A 22445-nucleotide genomic window follows, 5' to 3' on the forward strand; every position below is an offset into this window, starting at 1 on the left:
AAGGAAAGGAAACACTTCGCGGCTGCCCTGCTAACCCATTTGCAAACCTGAGGACTTCAGTCACGGGGGCTCAGTAGACGCCTTGAGCTCTCAGACTCAGACTTATTTTTCTATCAGTCTGATACCCATTTCTAATCCTGCTTTAGAGAATTAGGAGCATGTGCACATATATGAGACTTTCGCCCAAACACAACGTTTTGGCTTTTATCACAATGTGGTCCCCCAGCCCACAGTGTTGCATCTGCCCCCATGGATCATGTCCCTACTTAAAGCTCACTTGGTGCTTATATCTGAATTTGAACCAGCTCACACTCCTGGGTTCATCTGTGTATGTAGATTTCAGTAAGGACTTATGAGCTTGGTGCCAACATTGCTATTTTCCCAAGGCCTGTGATGGAGTGTAATATCACTTGAGAATCAGTGCTGTTCCTTAATCAGAGAGAGTCCCCCAAGGTCAGCACCTGCCTTGTCAGTTGCCTAGTTGTGTGATAATCCTGTGCAGATGACAAGACCTGAAAGAATTGTATTTGCCTTTCTTTTGGCTACTGGTGTGGAAATCAGGCCCATAGGCTTGGAGATGCCTTTATTTACAGAAGAGAAAATTGAATTACAGATTTCCTGTCGTGAGCAGAGATGCTTGGGGTGAATGATGGTGGAAAGGTATTCTGCACTTGAGATCTGGGCTACGAGAGCCCAGAAGCACTTGGGGTTTGGCAAGCTTTGCAATTTCTTTTAAATATTTGGGGTACAGCAGAGCCCCAAATGTATTTTGCTCAAAGCACTGTTTCCCTTTCATTTTTCAAAACCATGTATATTCTGGGGAAATTTAATCTGTGTGTTTTGGAATCATTGAACCCTTGTTCATTAAAATATTGCAAGGTAAATATGAGGTCTGGGTTCAAGAAATCTCTTGGGCTCTCCAATAAGTGGCTTTTCCCTTTGAACTCAAAAGTAAAATTATGCCAACTTTGAATGAACCCTGAACCCAGCCAGTCTGTAGATGTTTACATGTGTCCAAAATAAAGCATGATGGGGACAAGGCTTTGGGGGCGGGGGAAAAGGCCCATTTGTGAGCTTTTCCACGAAGGCCTCCTGATACCCATTGGACTCTGCCAGCATTAGATTCTCCCCTGCTGCAGGTGCAGCCCCAAGTTTGACCCAATCCTGCCCATGCCTGGTGCTTTTGAACCCCGTGATCCTATCTATATTTCAGATTATATATTTTTCATCCTGGGGTTTTATGCATTAGTTTTTGTTTTAAGACATTGCTTTGAAATGCTGTTTATATTTCTTACTGAGTTTTTTGGCATTCTTTAAATTTTGTGCCTGAGGCACATGCCCCACTAGTCTCACCCTAGTTCTGGCTTCACCTCCCACCTGGGGCTTTCCTGTCCTCTTTACTCTGTGGCTCACATTAAAAAAAAGTATATGGCATCTGCACAAACGGATAAACAGCTCTTACTTGGAGAGGTTGGTGAAGGGCAGGAAGGGCTTGGGAAAGGGTTCTGTTCATCTTGAAGTGTGGCTCTAGTCCGTTCGAAGCACCCCATTGTGCAGTGTGGGTGGGCATGGTGGTTCAGAAATTCTGCTCTCGCCCACCCTTGACTTTTGGTTCAGCTGGGCTTTCTCTTCCTGGGGACCAGATGGCCTGTATCCAGTGTGTCCGGTCATGTGCCCCTCTTCTGATCTGAGTTAGTGCTGAGGCCATAGAGATTGTAATTCCCCTCTTGTCAAGAAGTTATCTGAGTAGCTCAGAATAAGAACTGAATAAAGACACTAGCTCCTAGAACATAGTCTCCCCCCCCCAAAAAAAAATGATTATTTTAATCTCATACAGATTGGTAACAGGAAACTCTATTATCACCCCAGTGATGACACCTAAGGGCATTTCCTGAGCCAAAGGAAAGGGAATAAATTTGAATCCACACTATTGTTAAGATTAGCTTTACATTCAAGGTCTTCATATTCACAGTTGATAGCTTAATGATAATAGTTATTGCCAGTAATGACTGCATAGTGCTAGACCCTATGTTGAATATCTTCTTAGGTGCATTGTGTCAGAACTATTATTATTCCTATTTTACAGGTTAGAAAACTGAGGCTTAGAGAAGGATTACCAGGTAGATAATAGTGGGATCCAGACCTTTCTAACTCAAAGTAATGGTTCTTACCCATCCTTCTGCACATTTCCTTCATATAGCACACACATCGGGAAAAAGTCAGTTTCCTTTCTTTTATGGGGCATGCTGATAGCAGTGTCTTTCACATTAAGACACCAAGTAAATAATATGCTAGACTTCTTTCATTAAAGTTTCAATTTCAATGTGGTTTCTTTTTTTTTTTTTTAGATTACAGAGAATGAAAAAATCCTCAGTGTCTAAATTATAGCAAAGCCAATTCCTTTTTATTTCCCGTGTAGCAGCCTGAACAATGTATTTCAGAAGCCAAGGTCCCCAATCTAAATTCCTAAACAGCTGCCCTGATCCGGTTTCTGCAAGTCTAGATGGAATCAGACTGATAGCAATTTACTGTAAACGTTTTTGGGATGGGTCGAGGGTTAGGAAGCTTTAAAGAATTCACATTCACCTGGCAACAAGAATGTCTGTGCACTCTCCTTAAAACCCTGCGTGTAAGGAGACTGTATATTCTTTTTTTAAAAAAACAAATACGTTTTTTATTGATTTTAGGGAGAGAGGAAGGGAGAGAGAGAAAGGGAAACATCGATGTGAGAGAGAACAGAAACATCGATTAGCTGCCTCCTGCACATCTGTTACTGGGGATTGAATCCACAACTTCGGGCATGGACCCTGATCGGGATTCGAACCTGCAACCTCTTGGTGTACAGGATTATACTCAACCAACTAAGCCACACCGGCCAGGGCAACATTCTGTGTATTCTTTACTGGCTCCTCCTCTGAGCACACTATGGACCCTGTGAGGAGTTCCCAGAAGCTCTGCTTCAGTCATTCTGTTCTGGGAAGGCTCTTAATCTTGCCTTCAAAGCTCGCTTTCCCTAGGCCATTTCTCCAAACAAGGGCCCAGTCTATAGACTTGGTCTATTTCTTGGATATCTGATTTAGTCGTGCCCATGGTGCCATGGAAACTGCCAGGTCCCGCCCTCATGGGGGACATCACCCCAACCCCCGACCTTGCAAAGTTCAAATGAGGAGGCTTTTAAGGAGGAGCTCTTGAGCTCACAAGGCAGCTTCATGGGTCTGGTATTGAGAGCACAGCAGCATGTGTCCAGGACTAGTTATATAAGAAAGCCTCCTAGAGAGGACAGAACATGGTTTTCTACAAATAAATAAGGCAAAAGGCAACGCTCACCAGTGCCACAGCTGGGATGCAACTATGAGCAATGAATTTCTCATGCTAACAAATCCAAGCTCTTTGGAAAACAGATGCTGAACCCTGGGACTGGCACTGGATCTCCCCTGGCAGGAGCTGCAAGGTTCAGAGATGGAAGGGTATCTAGAGACCATTTGTTCATAAACACAGCTGAAGGCCAGCAACCGGCTTTTATGCCCTGCCTGGGCTGCACCGATGGGCCCCTTCCACGCAGCATTTGCACAACGAAGAAGGCAGACATGCAAGGCTTCTGCAGCTCATGCTCTAGAGAAATAATTAAACAGTTTCTCTTAACCTCTTGAACTTTTCATTTATTATTGCCATCCATTATGTCTACCTTCTCAAATCACAGAATCACGAAACTGAGCTCTGGGGTCAAGGGTTTATTGTTTAATGGAGATAGAACATTTTGTAAATTGCACGAAGTCACAATGTTTATAATAGAAGCTTCTGGTGTACTGAATCTTTTCCATTTAACAAACAGTGAGCTTTGACATGTGTTCTTCCTACATAGCAAGAAATTTGGGGTAAGTGCAGTACTGGCATGAACACATTACCAAATCTTTCCTGTAAACCAAGTGACATCCGCAGTCAAATAAAAACATTCCTTCCACCAAATACCAGGAAATGCTAAAAGTATCCCTATTCTCCTAAGGTCATGCTAAAATGAAGTTTTGGCTTTTAGAACATAGAGTAAGGATGAAGAAGGCCAACATTTTTGTCTAATACACATTTGCTGCTACAAGTCCTCAGGGACAACCTCCTGGTTCAAATATGAACATGTGTATGGAGAATTTTCCCTAGGATTTAACCTTCAAATGAAAAGTGTAAATATTTTTAAGAAAATGTACAACTGTTAAAAAGTATTCCTGTTGTCTTTGTTTTTACTAGAATTTGTACTTTCAAGTCAGAAACGGATTTGCTTAAAACAAAGCAAACATCCTCAAAAATGTACGCAGCCAAAATAACCAATGTATAAATGCCTAGGATTAACAAAATATGAATATTCTTCAGTAAAGAAACTTAACCAGGAATTGGAAGTCCTTGGGAAATGATAGGAAAGGATGTTTTAAACCTAAATGGTTAACCCTTTGTGGTGAAGATCTAAGCAGTATTTTAAACGGAAACAAGTGTGCGTGCAACACATTCCCATGTGTTTCTTTGGGGACTTTATTAAATTAATGCTACATGAAATCTTTGGACTCTAAGCATAGCCGATAAAAACCAATGTAAAAAGTGACTTTCCATGAGTAATTAGTATAACAATTTTCTTAAGGCTTAATCATTGGTTTGTAGTACAGGATGTATTTTGGGCTCATTTTTATGAGGTCAAAACACTTGAAACTCTTAAATTTTATGTTTTTAATAGTTCAGGCCAATTTCCCTCCAAAGTTCCCCCCTCCCAAGCTGTACTTGGAAGGCAATTCTCGCTCAATTTTTTCCTCACTAAGTTTCTGAAAGAATTTTAGAGTATTTAACGTTTGTTTCAATATACTCTGTTGCTTACCACAGGTCAGGCAAGGCCTTTGCAGGGACTCAGTCCCGCCATTCCCAATTGGCCAGCAGGTGTCACTGTGGGTTTGGGTGGTAACCCAACTGACCATGGTAAAGAGTGACTGATGGGGGGCGGGGAGGGGGGAGGGAAATAATAAAAGGAGAGAAAGGAAAATATAAAAGCAGGTTTTTAAAGGAAGAAAGGTTAATTAAAAATTCCTTGTGAGTACAGGCACCTTTTCTTTAGGAGCTCAGAGTTCTTTGTATTACCTTCCCAGCTCCTGTAGACACTTGCATTGAAATGAATTCACTTGAATGAAATCTGATGATGCTGAGTTAGTCAGTCACAGAAGATAACTTCACTGGCTAAAACAGTCATAAAGATGGGCAAATTGAGAAGTGGATTCTTATAGTCCTTTTCTAATCTCTTAGGGTTTCCCTTCATGCTTCATGGTTATACATCTTTTCAAATCATAGGTACCTTTGCTTAACTTCAGAAATGCACAAAGTCTTCCAGCTCTTTAGTAGGCCATAGACTTATGGCCCAGAACAAGATTTTGGCTATCACTAAACTCAGTGGCACAATAATTTCTGCTATTTTATTAGTTGAAGGGGCATCTTGGTCTGAAAAATTGGTTCTTATATCTCCCCAAAATCTGGCTTGCTCATTTCAACAAAGCTAGCCTATACAAGTCATATATCTTTCTGAGTACATGGAATTTCTTAATAAATAAAATTTCAATTGGTAAAATTAACACATATTTCTTGAACAACTGTCAACTTTAAAAATGGATGGCCATAAAACCTCCCTGCACAGAGAGGAATTCACAGCTGGTCTAATTTGAATAACAGGCTGTAAATTGATTTCTTTTTTGGCTTGTTATGTGAAAATGACATCCATGTTGCTGGTGCAGAGAGCAAGCAATTTGTTAAGAAAAGATACACGACTTGAATTCTCCAAATAAGCCTTAACACATGTGTGAAACATCCTAATTGTAGTATAGTTCTGAAGAAAACAAAGTAGAAAAGGGTTTTGAAGAAGCATAGAAATCTTTCTACATTCTGGAGAGCTTCTGTGTCAGAGACTAGCACATACTCTGTGCCACCCATCTCAGATCATGGGCTCTCGTCTCCTGATGAAGGTGTAGTATCTCATTGATGGAGGTGCTACAGCCCAAAAGGGTTGGAAGAAAACATTTCAGTTCTGTTATGACCCTCCTAGAATTTCTATCTGGTTTTAGTTCCCTTACCTTTACGTATATATAAGGCTCTCAATGATATAATACATTCTTCTAGTGCAAGTTCTAATTAATAATTAAAATAATAATACTCAGGTAAAAAGAATTGATTAAATGTGCAGGTTCAGAAATATTTAGAAAACTCGACTAGAGTATGAAAACTTTGTTTTCACCTAGCTTAGTCATCTATGCAAAAAGATAAATCATTCTGAAGTCAGCTGATTTAGTTCCATGGAAGATAATACAACCAATGGCTTATAACTCTTAGTGAAAGTTCTTCAGAAAATTAATGTTTATATATATGTCCCTTTTCCAACTCTGAAAAGGCCATTTAATTTGTACATAAGAATGTAGCATTAATGTAACATCATTTTCTCTGGTACTCAGAGGTTAAGACTTGTTCTTAGGATTTCTGGCAGAATCTGTAGGAATCATAGCGATAGGCACTATCAGCATAAGCAGCTGATGAGAGTGGGGTGGGGAGAAGTGAAAAAGGAAGAGGGATGTTAAGGTATAAAACTATTTATCCAGGGTAATGGGACATCAACAGAATGTTCTTTTCAATTAGATGTATACATCTGTAAAGAATGGAATCCTTGGCCATTGGTTTATCCTTTAGAAAAATGCCCACCAGTTCCATGGTAACTTCTTAAACTCTTAGAAGTAAGAGTTATCACTATTTCCACTGAGTCACTATGCCCTTTGTGTGTTGTGACTATTGTTAAAGCCTTGACCACATATCTCTGGGTATTTTGTGTATGTGTGTGCATACATTCATACTTGTGTGTTTTCCCAACTAGAGTCTAGTTTCTCTAGGACAGGAGTTGCATGTTATATATTTCATATCCCTTAAACATTCTGCCGTGGTACAAAGCATTTGGTAGGACATCAAGTAATCTTAGTTGAATGAATGAAAATTATAAAGGATACTTTTGTTTGGCAAGCATTAGTATTACTAGATTACTTTTATGTAGTTCATATAAATAATTCACTTCTTGTGGTTCCATATCCTGATGTGAAAATTATGCATTTATTCTGTTTTCATATATATTAATGGGAGCTGTTAAAAACTGGAAATTGTTTCTAGGTTGGTGGTCTTAGGAATGGTATTGAATGAAAAGGATGTGAGGTAAATTTTAATTGTGAAAAGAATAAAACTTTATACATTGCTTTGTTAAAGTTTAGCAGTTTGTGTGCATGGTTTTTCTATTTGTTTCACAAAGAACAACAATAAGATACTAATTTTCTTTCATTTTAATATTTAATGTAAAAAATGAAGTGAAGAATAAAGGGATAGAAGTAACCAATCTGACATTGTGATATTTCCCTTCCTTAACATTAAGTGTTTTATTTAAAAAGTGTAGCTTAAAGATGAAACAATAAATATGATGACCTAAATTTAAAGAATTAAATAAAGAAAAAGTATTTTATTTATGCTTTGGTGCATCAAGTTCAGTTATTATAAACTAGATGATATTATGTTTCTGTTGGAACACTATTTTTAGTAGTTATTTAAAAAATTATAGAATGAAGCAAATCATTTATAATATGTGAGGGAGAGGGCAGTGTAAAGAAAAAGTGGAGAAAAGACTAATGTTTATATATAATGATTTCATTATCATATTTCTACTTTCTTTGTCATCCAGGGTAAACTTTAAGGATATGTCATGAATTCCTGAGACACAATAAATCTGTAAATGTCAGACTCTGTGTGTGGGTAAAATGGTTAATTTTCTGACCTTTAGTTAGCTTTCACTAGAGCAAAGGAAGTCCCTTTACATAATGTTTCCCCACTGCACAATATTGGCAGGAAGCCAAAGAATGCCCTTTGGCAAATCTCCAGTCTGGAGGGCTTTCCTGGAGCTAGAAGATATTCATGAATCTGCCTGGCCCTGTGATTTTTTTCTGTGCTCATGCAGAAAGCCTCTGGAAAGACCTTTCCAATGTGGAACCTGCTGAGGGAGATGTGAGAACACATTAATCATGGATTTCTTCAAAAGAAACTTGGGCTGTCCTACCCTAATTCCGCAGGTCCATCTTCCTACTCAGTGTGGGCTTCAAGACTGTCGCAACAATGCTGGCAGGTAACCTGGACATGGATCCAGCCGAAACTAAGGTTATGATTTAAACAAATAATTGGTTGGCTTTACTTCTGAAAGACAGAACTGATAGTAATCCTATCTAATAAAAGAGTAATATGCAAATTGACCATACATCCGCTACACCACAAGCAACGCCCACCAGCCAATCAGGAGCGAGTATGCAAATTAACCCAACCAAGATGGCTGCAGCCACGGAGAAAGCAGGAGGCTTGGGTTTCCCTGGAAATGGAGGAAGCCAAGCTTTCCGCCTGTCCTGGCGGGCCCAGGCCTCCACTCAAGGCTAAAAAGTTTCAATTATAGAAGATAAATAAATCCCAACAAAAATGGCGGCAGCCACGGAGCTAGAGAGAGCAGGAGGCTTGAGTTGCCCCCGGTGATGGAGGAAGCCAAGCTTTCTGCCTGCCCTGGCATGCCTTGGCCTCCGCTCTGCTCAGGGCTACAAAGTTTCAATTAGAGTAGATAAATAAATCCCAGATCCCAGGGCCTCCACTTGGGTAGCCGGGGGGTGTGGCCAGCCTGCAAACCACCACAGGCCCCTCACCCAGGCTGCCCCATGCCCCAAGGGAACCCCTACCCTGATCTGGGACACCCTTCAGGGCAAACCAGCCGGCCCCTACCCATGCACCAGGCCTCTATCTTATCTAATCCTATCTAATAAAAGAATAATATACAAATTGACTGTCACTCCAACACACAAGATGGCTGCCCCCATGTGGTCAAAGATTACTGCCCCCATGTGGACACAAGATGGCCACCACAAGATGGCCAGCAGGGGAGGGCAGTTGGGAGGGACCAGGTCTGCAAGGGAGGGCAGTTGAGGGCAATCAAGCCTGCAGGGGAGGGCAGTTAGGGGTGACCAGGCCGGCAGAGGAGGGAAGTTGGGGGTGACCGGGCCTGCAGGGAAGGGCAGTTGAGGGGTACCCAGGCCTGCAGGGGAGAGCAGTTGGGGGGGACCAGGCCTGCAGGGGAGGGCAGTTAGAGGTGACCAGGCCTGCAGAGGAGGGCAGTTAGGGGCAAACAGGCTGGCAGGGGAGCAGTTAGGCATCAATCAGGCTAGCAGGGGAGTAGTTAGGGGGTGATCAGGCTGGCAGGCAGAAGCGGTTAGGGGCAATCAGGAAGGCAGGCAGGCGAGCAGGTGGGAGCCAGCAGTCCTGAATTGTGAGAGGGATGTCCGTTTAGGCCCGATCCTACTTGGATCGGGCCGTAGGATCGGGCCTAAACGGGCATTCGGGCCTAAACGGGCAGTCGGACATCCCTTGAGGGGTCCCAGATTGGAGAGGGTGCAGGCTGGGCTGAGGGACACCCCCCCCCCCCCCCCCCCGCACGAATTTCGTGCATGGAGCCTCTAGTGAATATATATTAGTAAATATATTGTTTATTTTTGTTTTCCTAAAGTTTATCCCAAATCTCAAATTGTTCCCATCACTGTTTATAATTAAACCCATTTTCATTTAAAATCATCATAAGATAGAACTACCATTGAAAAATAATACATGGATAATGTAGAAGTTTCCAACCTTATATTTCTCTTTTGCTTTTATTTTATCACTTCTTATACTGTCGGTTGGTTTGACATTGTTTGAGAGTAGCTGTTGAGTTATTAGTGGCCCAAAGAAACTTTTCTGAAAGTCTCCTCTTTCTCAGGTGAGTATTTAGCACATGACCCCTCACCTCCCAACACCAAAAGAAAAAAATAGAGACCTTCCAGAAATACAAAGGTAATAGTTAAGCCTTTTGTGGGTTTAGAACATTTCAGAATCACCTTGGTGTTATAATACAGTTTCACACATACTTAACGATAATCTCCTATCTTTTAAAAATGAAATAACCAAGTAAAAATCAGCCTGGTTCACAAATGAATTATTGGCCTAGAATAGACCCACTACTGGATAGAATAAAATGAAATAATTACACTAAAGAATATCAGAGTGTTTTTCTCTTAAGACTCAGGTGTCTGGGTAGTTGAGAGACTTGCTTGGACATTTCCAGAAGCTGACTATAAACCCATATTCTAGTGTTTTCTCTTGCTATTCCATTAATTTACTCTATAGTCCAGCTACTTCACATGACTTTCTCTTCCTCTGACCATGGCATTCCCTTAGCTTTGAACATCTCACTGTCTTTACCCAAGTCCAGATCATTCTTCAGAGCCCAGATAAAGTGCACCACCTCCCCAAAGCCTTACCCCACCCGCAGTCTCATAGAAGCTCAAGCCTCCCAACTCTTGGGGCACTTTGGGTGATTTCACTGAGGGTGACACATCCTCACTTGCATTAGAATTATTTATTGTATGACTTACAACTAGAAGGCAAGTTTCTTGACACAAAGAATAATTTCTCATTTGTGTTTGTGTCCCTAAAATATTTAGTACAAATTACTTAGCCAACATGTGTTGAGAGATTATAATGTGAAATTATCTCAAATGTTGGCAATGAAATGATCAGATTCCTTCTTTAAACATAAACAGTCCTGTAGAGAATATAAATTATAGTCATGTTTCACTCCCTTTAATTACTAACTGTTCATTTGTTTATTCATGCTTTCAATAAGCATTTCATTGACTTTTAAGGACTGCACTTACTCTGGGGCCAAAAGGGCTCAAATGAGTAGAAAAAGACTGTAATTAAAATTAAGATGACAAAACAAACTTTAAACAATGTGAGTATTGCTGATAACATAGTAGCAAAGAAGTAAACAGGTATTCTGGGTACCATGCTCCGGATATAAAGGCCTTATTCTCTCACCCAATTCAGAACACATCTGAAGGGCCATCCCATCTTCGGAACTCTCTGCAGGCTTCTAAGGCTTCCTTTGGAAGTGCATTGAAGCTCACTTTCCCTACCCAACCCTACTTCCTTCCCTCTTTTCCCTTCCTTTCCGCAGGTGTTGTTGCCCTCAGTCACTCTTCCTAATAACTTCCTGTATGCCTCTTTCTGTCTCAGAGTCCACTTCCTCAGGATACCCACTTTGCTGCCTTGCCCTACCCTAGTCTACTTCTTTGATTTTACTGTCACTCGCAGGATAAATAGTTCTACCAGATTCAGTCCCCACCCCCCAAACCCCACCAGCCAAGATGTAGCCTTCCCACAAACTACAGATAATGGGAGCCAGCCAGTGTTCTAAGTTAGGAAGAAAAGGAATGAGCGACTGAGCAGGAATCAGGAATTCAGCTGAAGAGCTGGCAGAATGTACAAAGTGATATCCTTTATAAAGTGGCTGCCTTGGGTTCAAGTAGATAAACAGGTTAGAGGAAGAAGCCAGTGAGCCAGGCTGTTACTGACAACCTATGAAAAAAATATGGCCCCAGGATTAGTAAGCAATGTGGTTTTTTAAATGTGAGGGACCTAAGTGAGAGCAGATTGATTTCTAAGGTGGTCGTATCTCTTTGTCACACTGGAACAGACTTTGTGATACTACCCAGAGTTAATTCCTGATAGAAGAAATGATGGGCAGGAGGAATAGGGATCTGTGGGATAAAGATGTAAAACTAGATGTAAAACCTTGTGGTGACTTGCTTAGAAGCCTGCAATATGGTTAACCTTCAGAACATATACCCTTTTAAGATAAACAGTACCTGTAGTATGACCTTTGGGTATTGGCTGAAGTATGAAATTGCCAATATTCAACTGTATTTGACCTACAAAAATGGCAATTTATTTATTAAAATATTTACAGACTGTGTCCCCCAGTCAAATATAAATATTATTTTGTTTAATTTTGTATCATAGTACCCTATATAGTGTCTAGCACAGAGCAGGTACTCAATACAACATGTGGATGAATTAATTAAGAAGTGAATTACTTTGCCCCAAATATATTTTGGTCATAATTTACTGTATTACTTAGAATTCATTCAATTATAAATAACAGAATTCAAATTTATATTAGTTAAGCAAAGAGAGAGTTTATTGGCTCCACAATTGGAGATTCCAAGGGTATCAGGTACTGGTTTCAGGAACAGCTAGATCCAGGGGCTTGAATAATGTCATAAAGATTAGATCTCTTGCCTTTGTTCAACTCGGATTTTACTCTGTGTTAGCTTTATCCTTAGGAAGAATCTCTCGGTTTGATGGTTTCTAGTGGCTACAGGTTTATAGATATTAATCAGTTTAGCAAACTAAGAAAATAAAAGTGCCTCTTTCCCAATAGTTTGAGTCAAAACTCCTAACCTTGACTCTCACAGAATCTACTTTGGCAATATCTGAGGAGCTAAGGGAGGGAGTCATGTTCACCTCAGTCAGTTGGACCGAGAATGGGAGAATGGGCTGGTTCCCTGAAGGAGAATCATGGTTTTGTTATCAAAATAATAATTATACTGATAGCTGACACGTAATGAGCACTTATCTCCCAGGCACTTCTCTAAACACAATTCCCTCAACAGCACTATTATCTTCTCTACTTTACACATGAGTAAATTGAAGAATAGAGAGGGTCTAGTAACTTGCTCAAAACCACCTAGCTGGGAAGACAGAGCCAGGATTGAAGCATAAACAGTCCAATTTATAGCTCATTTCCTTAACCCTGTGGTCAGCAAACTGCAGCTTGCGAGCCACATGCAGCTCTTTGGCCCCTTGAGTGTGGCTCTTCCACAAAATACCACGGCCTGGGCGAGTCTATTTTGAAGAAGTGGCGTTAGAAGAAGTTTAAGTTTAAAAAATTTGGCTCTCAAAAGAAATTTCAATCGTTGTACTGTTGATATTTGGCTCTGTTGACTAATAAGTTTGCTGACCACTGCCTTAACCAATACACTCTGTGTCCAGAAAAGAAGTTCAGGGATAAGGAAGAACATGGATTTCTACTCTGCTTTTTAATTTATAGAACCAACTAGAGGCCCGGAGCACGAAATTCGTGTACGGAGGGGGGTTGTCCCTCAGCCCAGCCTGTACCCTCTCCAATATGGGACCCCTCAAGGGATGTCCAACTGCCCGTTTAGGCCCGATCCCGGTGGGATCGGGCCTAAACGGGCAGTCGGACATTCCTCTCACAATCCAGGACTGCTGGCTCCCAACTGCTTGCTTGCCTGCCTTCCTGATTGCCCCTAACCACTTCTGCCTGCCAGCCTGATCACCCCCTAACCACTCTGCTGCCAGCCTGTTTGCCCCCAACTTCCCTCCTCTGCCGGCCTGGTCACCCCTAACTGCCCTCTCCTGCAGGGTTGATCACCTCCATTTGCCCTCCCTTGCAGGCCTGGTCCTTCTCAACTGCCCTCCCTTGCAGGCTGGGTGCCTCCCAACTGCCCTCTCCTACTGGCCATCTTGTGGTGGCCATCTTGTGTCCACATGGGGGCAGGATCTTTGACCACATGGGGGCAGCTATATTATGTGTTGCAGTGATGATCAATCTGTATATTACTCTTTTATTAGATAGGATAGAGGCCTGGTACATTGGTGGGGGCCAGCTGGTTTGCTCTGAAGGGTGTCCTGGATCAGGTGGGGGTTCCCTTGGGGCGTGGGGCGGCCTGGGCGAGGGGCCTGTGGTGGTTTGCAGGCCGGCCACGCCCCCGGTGACCCAAGCAGAGGCCCTGGTATCTGGAATTTATTTTCCTTCTACAATTGAAACTTTGTAGCCTGGAGCGGAGCCAAGCCTGGGGCTCCCTCCGTGGCCGGCAGCCATTTCTGTTGGGGTTATAATTGAAACTTTGTTGCCTTAAGCGGGTGGGCCCGGCCAGGGTGTGCGGAAAGCTTTGCTTCCCCTGTTGCCGCTGGCAACCCTGGCCTGCTCTCTCAAGCTCCATTCTGCTGCCATTTGTTTGAATTTGTTTACCTTCTATAATTGAAACTTTGTAGCTTGAGTGGAGGCTTAGGCCTGGCAATGGCAGGCGGAAAGCTTGGCTTCCTCTGTTACCTAGGAAACCTTGCTCTCTGTGGCTGTAGCCATCTTGGTTTGGGTTAATTTGCATGCTCACTCTGATTGAATGGTGGGCGTGGCTTGTGGGCATGGCTTATGGGTGTGTCGGAGGTATGGTCAATTTGCATATTTGTCTATTATTAGGTAGGATGGTTTGGTAGCATCTAATTCATGGTGGCAAATGGAGAGTTACTGGTTTACTTGTTGTTGGATCGTTGCCCGGGAGACAGTTTTCTCTAAGCTGGTCCCAGAAGTGCTTTTGGTTGCTAAGAAAGTGATTCCCAACAACCAAAGGACTCTGTTTTTTAATCTCCCTCCCACATCCTTTTCCTCAGCTTGATGACTTCCACCAAGTCAATTTGATTTTGTACAAAAATGATATTTAGAGTATCTTCAATGTAATCAAACAAGAGCACATTCTGTCATTTTAAAATATTATTAAATTAAATATCTGAGTTATGTATGTTTAGATCCTTTCTAGCTTTGATATTTCAGTAGCTTCTGGATATATATTAGTCACCCACACTCCAGTTGACCTTTTGGGTGCTGCAATTGACTCCCTGGTAAATGCCATAGCTTCTTTGTCTCTCCAACCCTTACCCATCTTTTTGAGAGTAATTATCAAAACTTAATTCTAACAAGTAAAAAGTAGTGGTGGCTACTACATTTTCCTTTAAAAAAATGGTAGATGATGTTTGATTGAAGGGAGCTCTGGAAAACTGGAGAAAACAAAGATCTGCAAGTTGGTCATTTTTTGTGGCATTGATGAGGGTTGTCTTTGAGGGAGAAGGTCTGATTATCTTCATTGCTCATGAGGTTAGGAAGGACTCAGGTCAAGGTTCTCCCAGTAAGGCTCCTGCTCGGCTGATGTAGGCATTCACAGCTGTTGGACTGGTGGTTGTAATCTCTGCACCTCTCTGCAGTTCAGGATCCTCTGCAGCTTCTTAGTGTCTGCCTTCTCATGACATGAGCTCTGTCTTGCCCTCTTGCTGTCTTTGGCATTGACGGGGTGACCATGTCTAAGTGACTCCATCTCCGTTAGTTCAAAGTCATAACACTCTCAGGGCTCATTCATAATTATGGATGAGTTCAATGTTAGATCAATGAATTTTCCTCATCTCCAGGGGCCAGGATCATGTGGTACTAACATGGATCTAGGAGCACTCCACATGGTGGAGAGCATTTTCATGAAAGAGTGTATGTGTGCAGGTGTGTGAGTGGGATGGAGGAGCATGGAAATTATCAGTACATCTGCTACATTATCTAAAATTGTTCCTTGTTACAAAATAAAGTCATTTCTTAATGGCTATATCACAGGGAAAATGCAATGAGAGCTGCTTTTTATAATGATTTACATATCACACTTAATCCTAAAATGACTTCTGAATTCTCATAGATTAACTAGACTTGTAGGGAATATTACAGTTACAGGTAATTCGTTTTCTGCTTTTTTGAAAGTGGTAACTGGGGTATGCCATTTGGATAGCTCTCCACTAATCAGGACATTGGGTTATTCCCAACATCTAGTCAAGTTGCACTAAAGATTTCCCTGTATTTGTCATTAAACATAATTTCATGAAATAGAAAAATATAACATAAAAATAATAATTTAAATTGCCAAATCAAAAGCCCTGTTATTAATGGGGAGTGAATCCTGGTTGGCAATGATTAAAAAGTCATATAACATCAAGTGCTAATGAGGATGTGAGAATTCACCTGTATTGCAGATGAATTATAAGCTAAGTGCAGACATTCCAAAGAGCAATACGTGATATGAAGTGAAAAGAAATATGCATCTTCCTCGTGATTTAGTAGTCTAATGCAGATACATTCCCCAAGAGAAATTCTTTCATTGTCTAAAGAGGGCATATATGGGAATGTTCAGTGTAACATTACTTAGAGTAGCTGAGAATGGTGGCAACCTAGATATCTATCACTGAAAGTAATGGATAAGTTAAACGTTAGGATGCATTCTACATAATAATATGCAGCAGGCTGAGGTAATAAACTAGATTTAAGTCCAGATGTACTGGTAGATCTTAATAAAAGAGTATTGAGTGAAAAAGTAACAAACAGAATGGGAACTTAATGCAAAATCACGGACTTAATGCAACACTCAATTCTTCAAGGACACATGAATATCCAAGGACATCCGGTAAACACACTGGAGGGGCTGCCTATGGGAGGGAAGGCAATGGGAGTGGGGATGAAGGATGAAGGGGAAAAGAATCAATTTTTTTTAAAAAAGGAGAGGGCTTTGCACAGCCAGATGATGGTCATGAGCCACAAACAGAGAAGTATAATAATTCTCAATATTGTACACCTGATGTCCAAGAAAGACAATAAAAACAGTGGAAGGGGAAAACATTTAGCTGGTTAGTAAGGAGACCCACTTATATTGGGGGGAAAGCTACATACCAGTGCTCTCTTGTTCAAATTTCCCCCTTTTCCTACTCCCAGCACTAACTCTGCAACAAAGGTTATTTGGTCCTTGTTACCCCACTTTCTAGCTGTCTGACACAGAGGGAGAAAAAGTGGAGGTAATTGATGAGATTGAGTGTGCACCAGAACAGTGATTTGAGATATGAGAAAACCAGGACTCTAGATAAAAACCAGCAGGAAGTGACTCCAATTCTGACACCTCTGACTCTTTAGGACCTTGGTTTTCTCCTTGGAAAAGTGAAATGGTCTAATCTCAGCTCTTCATTCCAGTCCTGATGGTCTCTGATTCTCCCTCTCAAATGTCATGTGGAAAATGGTGCTCAGAAGGTGCGAGCCCTCTCTTTACTTGTGACCTGGCTAAGGAAACAGCATGCTGCCCTCCACGACTCACTGGCCAAATGCACGCGTGATCTCATTTGAATCACCTTCCTGTTAGAGAAGGCAGGCAAACACATTTGTTTTGATCCTTTAAAAAAATTCCTCCTTGGAATTCTCCTAAGGAAATGTGATATGCAGAGATAGCAGATAAAATTGGCACATTTAAAGATGTCACTTTGGGGGCTGTTTTGCCATTCCTTTTGGTGATTAGTTGTGCAGGATCATCTGAAGAATGGGAAATAAAATGGAATTAACACTTTGTATAGAAACCTTGTGGGGAAGTCAGCTCCTCTTGTAAAAGGCTAAAAGGACAAAAAGCAACAGCATTCTAAAAGAAAGTGCCCTTTACATGAATGACTTTTGTTTTGTTTTGTTAGGAAAATATTGAAACTTCCTTTCTCCCTTATTTCTTCTGAATATTTTTGTTTTCTCCTTAGGACTTTAACATCTCCTAGCTAAACAGACATGGGCATTTGTTGCATAAGTCAAAGTGATAAAGCTAATTAAGATTAATATGAACATGCATCACCTCCTTTTCTGATAGCCTCAGCCCTAAGTTGCTTCCCAAAAAGGTCAGTGTCCACCTCCACCATTCACAGTGAGAGGTTTCGGTAGAGGAAGACAATCAAGGGCTTATACTCCATATGTGGCATGGTTATGTTGCCCCAACAGGGGAAAATGTCTTTGGAACCCCAGTGTTGAACTGTACATTTTCATTCTGCTTGATGAAGAAAGACGCCCGTTTATTTTTCTGAAGGTTTCCGAGCATTTCCTGCAGGGACAGAAGTGTCCTCCCCCATGGAATCAGCACTTTATGGCATGTTGTAGAGTCGGTGGTCAGTTGGGCTGCTCTTTCTCCAAGGAAGATCCACCTCTGTATTGGTGATTACTGCAAAGGACCAGATGTTTTCCTTTAACCTCCTATTGGTTCTAATCTCTCTCAATCTTTGATCCCAGCCCCACTTGAAAGTAACCCCTCATTTAGCTCCTCTTGGGTGGTCCTCAGTGGAGATTTAGTTAATTCTAACTTCTTGTACAGTTTTCCCCCATGTGCTTCCATGCTAAACTTCTACCTTTCTAATTGCTAAGAGGAAAATTGTTAATCCTTTTGATTCAGGGAGCAGTGTAATAGCCTTAAAATTGGCAACTTAATTGAAAAACTTAGAAATTGCTGACTCCTCATGGTATTTCTTTAATAGCATTTCCTTCCTCATTCTTTCCTTTATTTTTTTTCAAGATAAAGTTTATTTAAAATGTACTTACAAAAGACTATCTTCTTGTTATCTCTCTATTCTAAGATTCTGTTTGGATTTCCTGCATGGTCTCCGGTATTTTATTGATTGTTACAGATCAGTTTAATGGGTTCTTATAGAAAATACTCCCTGGAATACAGAAGGGACATGTGACACTGACTAATGGGAAGTAGAAATTTGTCTCATCCCTCCTTTCCCCTTATGTAAGAATAAACAACTCTTAGATTCCAAGGCTTGGCTAGGCTATATATATCAAACATCAGTGTGAGTTTTGGAGATTAAGTTATTCTGCATTGCAACTGTTATATATTAGTATTCTTTGACTTTATTATCCAAAGCTAAGCAACAAAGCTAGTTTTTTAAAAGAGATTTTCAGTTTTGCTTTGGGTTCATAAAAGCAAATTCCTCTAAAGAATTCTGAGAATAAAAAGGTTCCTGGGTTCTTGGCATATTCTATTGATCTTACTTATGAATAGGGAAAAGGTCAAGGATTTTGCTTATTTGTTTTCCATAAGCACTCTAAATTTTAAAAGATTTGGAGACTTTTAAGAGACAATTTGTTACAGATGCATTAACATATTGAATTTATGTGAAAGAGTGAAGGCCAGGCAAAGGATATTGGGTTCATTATTTATTAGTGGAGCTAGTCAAAACTTCTCTGTTTTAACCACGTGGTGGTTTGGCCCCTATTCAAGAAGCCATCTCTTAAAATTGCTGTCCCCAACAATTAATGTACACTGAGTATACAATTATACTCAACTGTATTAGATTCTAGACTATGCAGGTCTAACTTGCCTCTCTTCAGACTGGACATGCTGCTTCTGGGTAATTATCTCAAAGTATGTACTATATTTGCTTTCTACTCAAAATGAAGCTCATCAGTGAATTCTATAAATTGTGCAGAATTTGAGCCCCTCTTCCTATCACATCTAATTTCCCATCATATGGCCTTTTCTCAGTGCCTCTTACCATGTTCCCTCCTCCTGCATGGAAAACCTATTTTCTCATGGTCATATGCTCTACTCCTACTTAGTCCCCATCTCCTCATGAAAGTCTACCCTTCCTGACTGTGTTATATTTGGTTATGAAAAGCTCTCACGTTACCATGTTCTTCACATCACAATATCAATTCCATATTTGTCTTATTTGATTGTCTTTCTACTCCACTATTTTGAGAGCTCTGTGATGTCAGAGATGAGGTTGAGTATTCTGCAGTCTTATTTCTCTAGTGCTTGGGAACTGTAGAATGAATGAGGGAATGAGTGAAGGAGTGAATAAGTAACATTAAGGTTCACTTGACATGCACCTGACAATTTCATGTATGAACTTAATGTATTTATTCTGAAGCCCATACTTTTGTGTGTGTGTGCATCTCCTTTCCTGTATGGTTAAATTTCTAGAGGGTAAAGAAAGGCTCTTGGTCTTCTGAGACAAGTTTCTCTTGCCCAGTATTCAATGTAGTCTCAGACCAGGGGTTGGGGATAGGGCCACCTCTATGGGGTTATAGAACAGAAAATACAATAACATGTGCTCTTCTTTTTCCTGTACAGAGAAGTATACTACAATTAAAGAAGTGGAGAAGAAGCAGAGACAGCACAAGAAGGTAAAAGCAGCTTGAGAGGTATGTGACTATGTGGACCTTGGCTCAGGACTCATTGGAAACTCAAGGCTGAGTTAGTGCATCACAAGTCTTGGTTTTCTCTGAGCACCAGGCTGCAGTGGCCACCTTCCTGCTTTATCCCCCTAGGGGGGAACTTGTGCTCCGCCTCCACTGGAATATAACATAACCGTCAGTCATATGGAATTAGCTATGCACATTGCTAACTACAAATAGTTCTGTGTGCAATAATATAACTCAAAATGGAAAATTAAAGTTTACCATCCCGTGTTCCAGTTGCCTATCCTTCCCTTTATCCTCAAATTTCGTCTCATGGAGCTTCTGCTCCTTGTATTTTTTGAGTTCACAGGCCCCCAGGATGGCCCTCAGGGGCCCTGACCACAATGGCTGAGCCCAAAGCGCAGCTGTGGATAAGTGACTTACACTTAAATAATTGCTCAAACCTGTAGAGTTTATCAGATTATCTCTGGCAGAATCCAAAGTTTCTTTTTCAGATTAGTCTTTTGGAACAGAAGCTAGAATCCAGTATTAAAGCCAGTTTTATAATATTTTCCCACTTATTTTTGCTATTATTATTTTGCATTTTAAAATTAATATTCATTTTAAAACTGTTCTCTAGTGATTTAAAGCAAGGATCCAATTTACTATGTTTTCTACCAACATTTATCTGTGTAAAGTTTGTGTTGCTGCATTAAATGAGACAAACTTAGCCTTTAAAAAGAAAAGTTCATCTTTCTGCTGGCAACTACCAAGGAGAAAACATCAGTTTATAAAGTTATTTCTCCTCTACTCTACCCAATGCTTGTCAAATATAGAAACAAAAATTGGAAAATCTTACACTTTTCAAATGAATTCTGTGGTAAATAGAACCTTAGCCCTATTTTACCTCACTGCATATGATAGTGCTTTGAGAAAGCATTTAACATAGGTAATAATATGTCTCAAAGGCTGGGACTATTGATTTATAAAGTTAGGTGTGAATAAAATCTAAAGATAAATACTGTATCATTAAAAAGTGAAATAATATTATTTTGATTCATACTTGACAATTTTTGAAAGAATGTTAAGCTCTTATATAAATATATGGCCTTCCCAGCTGTTCAAATAGTATGATTAATTAAATGGATTCTGTCTACGAACCAACACTGGCTCTTGTTCTCAAGTTGCAAATCTGTCCAATGTAAAGGGAAATGGAAAAGTAGTTCTCTGGTATCTACTGCATTTGAGGCAAATAATTAATATTGTTGAAATTCCAGTGTATTCCTTAGTATGCATTTGTGGTATGCGCGCGCGTGTGTGTGTATGTGTGTGTGTTGTATGTTTTTTAATAGCAGAAAACTTCACCTATAAGGAACTCAGCTATTTGACAATCTCATTAACCCAGAATAAAGCCAAGAATTTGTTAAAAGCTAACAAAAGAGACTTCTTAGAAGCCCAGACAGAGGTGATCAAAGTCTGCTCACTACATCACATGCATTTAAATATAGAAAAAAAGTCATAGACCTTCAATTAGAATATTACCTTTTTTATTTTACTATAAATTACATAACTTGCCTAGAGGGTACAAAGCAAGAAGGGGTTGCTGGGACAGATTATAATTGTTGACTGGGACTGGAGAGTGCAAAGCCTAATTCAGTATATATTAGGGAGTCAACAAAACTTACTGAGTAGACAAGAGATATTATCAGACACATTCTTTAGGAAAATTAATCTAAGTGCATAGAATATATTGCAGAGGCCGGAAATCAAAGGTAGTTATTAGACTGTTGCATTAGTCCAGAGACTATGGCATTAAGTCCAGATGAGCAGTAATAAGATTATGGACAAGGGTGTGGAGAAGAAAGTAAGGTCTTAAGAAATGTTGCAAAGTTGAATGAAAAGGATTTGGTCTTGTTTGGGTTGAGAGGCAAAGAAGAGAGAAAAATCAAAGGCAATTTTAAAAAGTCAAGTCTGTAATAGTAAGTTAGTGCAAGTGGCAGAATCAAGAAACACAGGAGGAAGAACAAGTTTGGGTAGAGGAAGATGGTAAATTCAAGTGTGCCCTTTGAGGTAGGAGTGGAATATCGAGGAGGAGATGTCACATAGCTGCAAATGCAGAGGTGGACTATCTCTAGGACCAGGCATAAAAACCGTCATGGCTAATATTTACTGATTACTTAATAGTAATGAAGCACTTTCCTACACGTTTCTCATGTATTTAACATTCTCAGCTGTCCCATAAAGTACTATTTTTAATGCATTTTAAAATCCATTTTTAATTAAGAACGTAAAGTAATATAATCGCCATAAAAATTCAAATCACACATAAGCGGGAAAATTCAAAAGAAAGAATAAGGGTGGTAAGTTAAGGAAATAACAGGTTTTTCTTTTCTAAATAATGTTTATAGCAAATTAGAAGCAACTTAAAACCAAAGACACTTCAAGAGGAAATTCATAGCTGCATAGAAAAGGAGAAAACATCAACAAACGCACATACCACCAACAACAATAAAACATAGAAAACCTATAGCAATGACAGCCTCTTTAGGAGGAAACAGTCTTTCCCACTTTACTAAGATCTCTTTAATTGCCTATTATATAATTGATGTTAAAATCATACCAAGAAAAGACTTAAATGATATTTCAGGTAATCTTTCAGGAAGGCAAAAATAGGTAATTCCTATCATGGTTAAAATCAAAGACCTTTTGCAGAGTGAATTAAATTGTAGTGTGATCAATAAAGTCC

Source organism: Cnephaeus nilssonii, assembly GCF_951640355.1.
Source record: "Cnephaeus nilssonii genome assembly, chromosome: 4".
In the NCBI taxonomy this organism is placed as follows: domain Eukaryota; kingdom Metazoa; phylum Chordata; class Mammalia; order Chiroptera; family Vespertilionidae; genus Cnephaeus; species Cnephaeus nilssonii.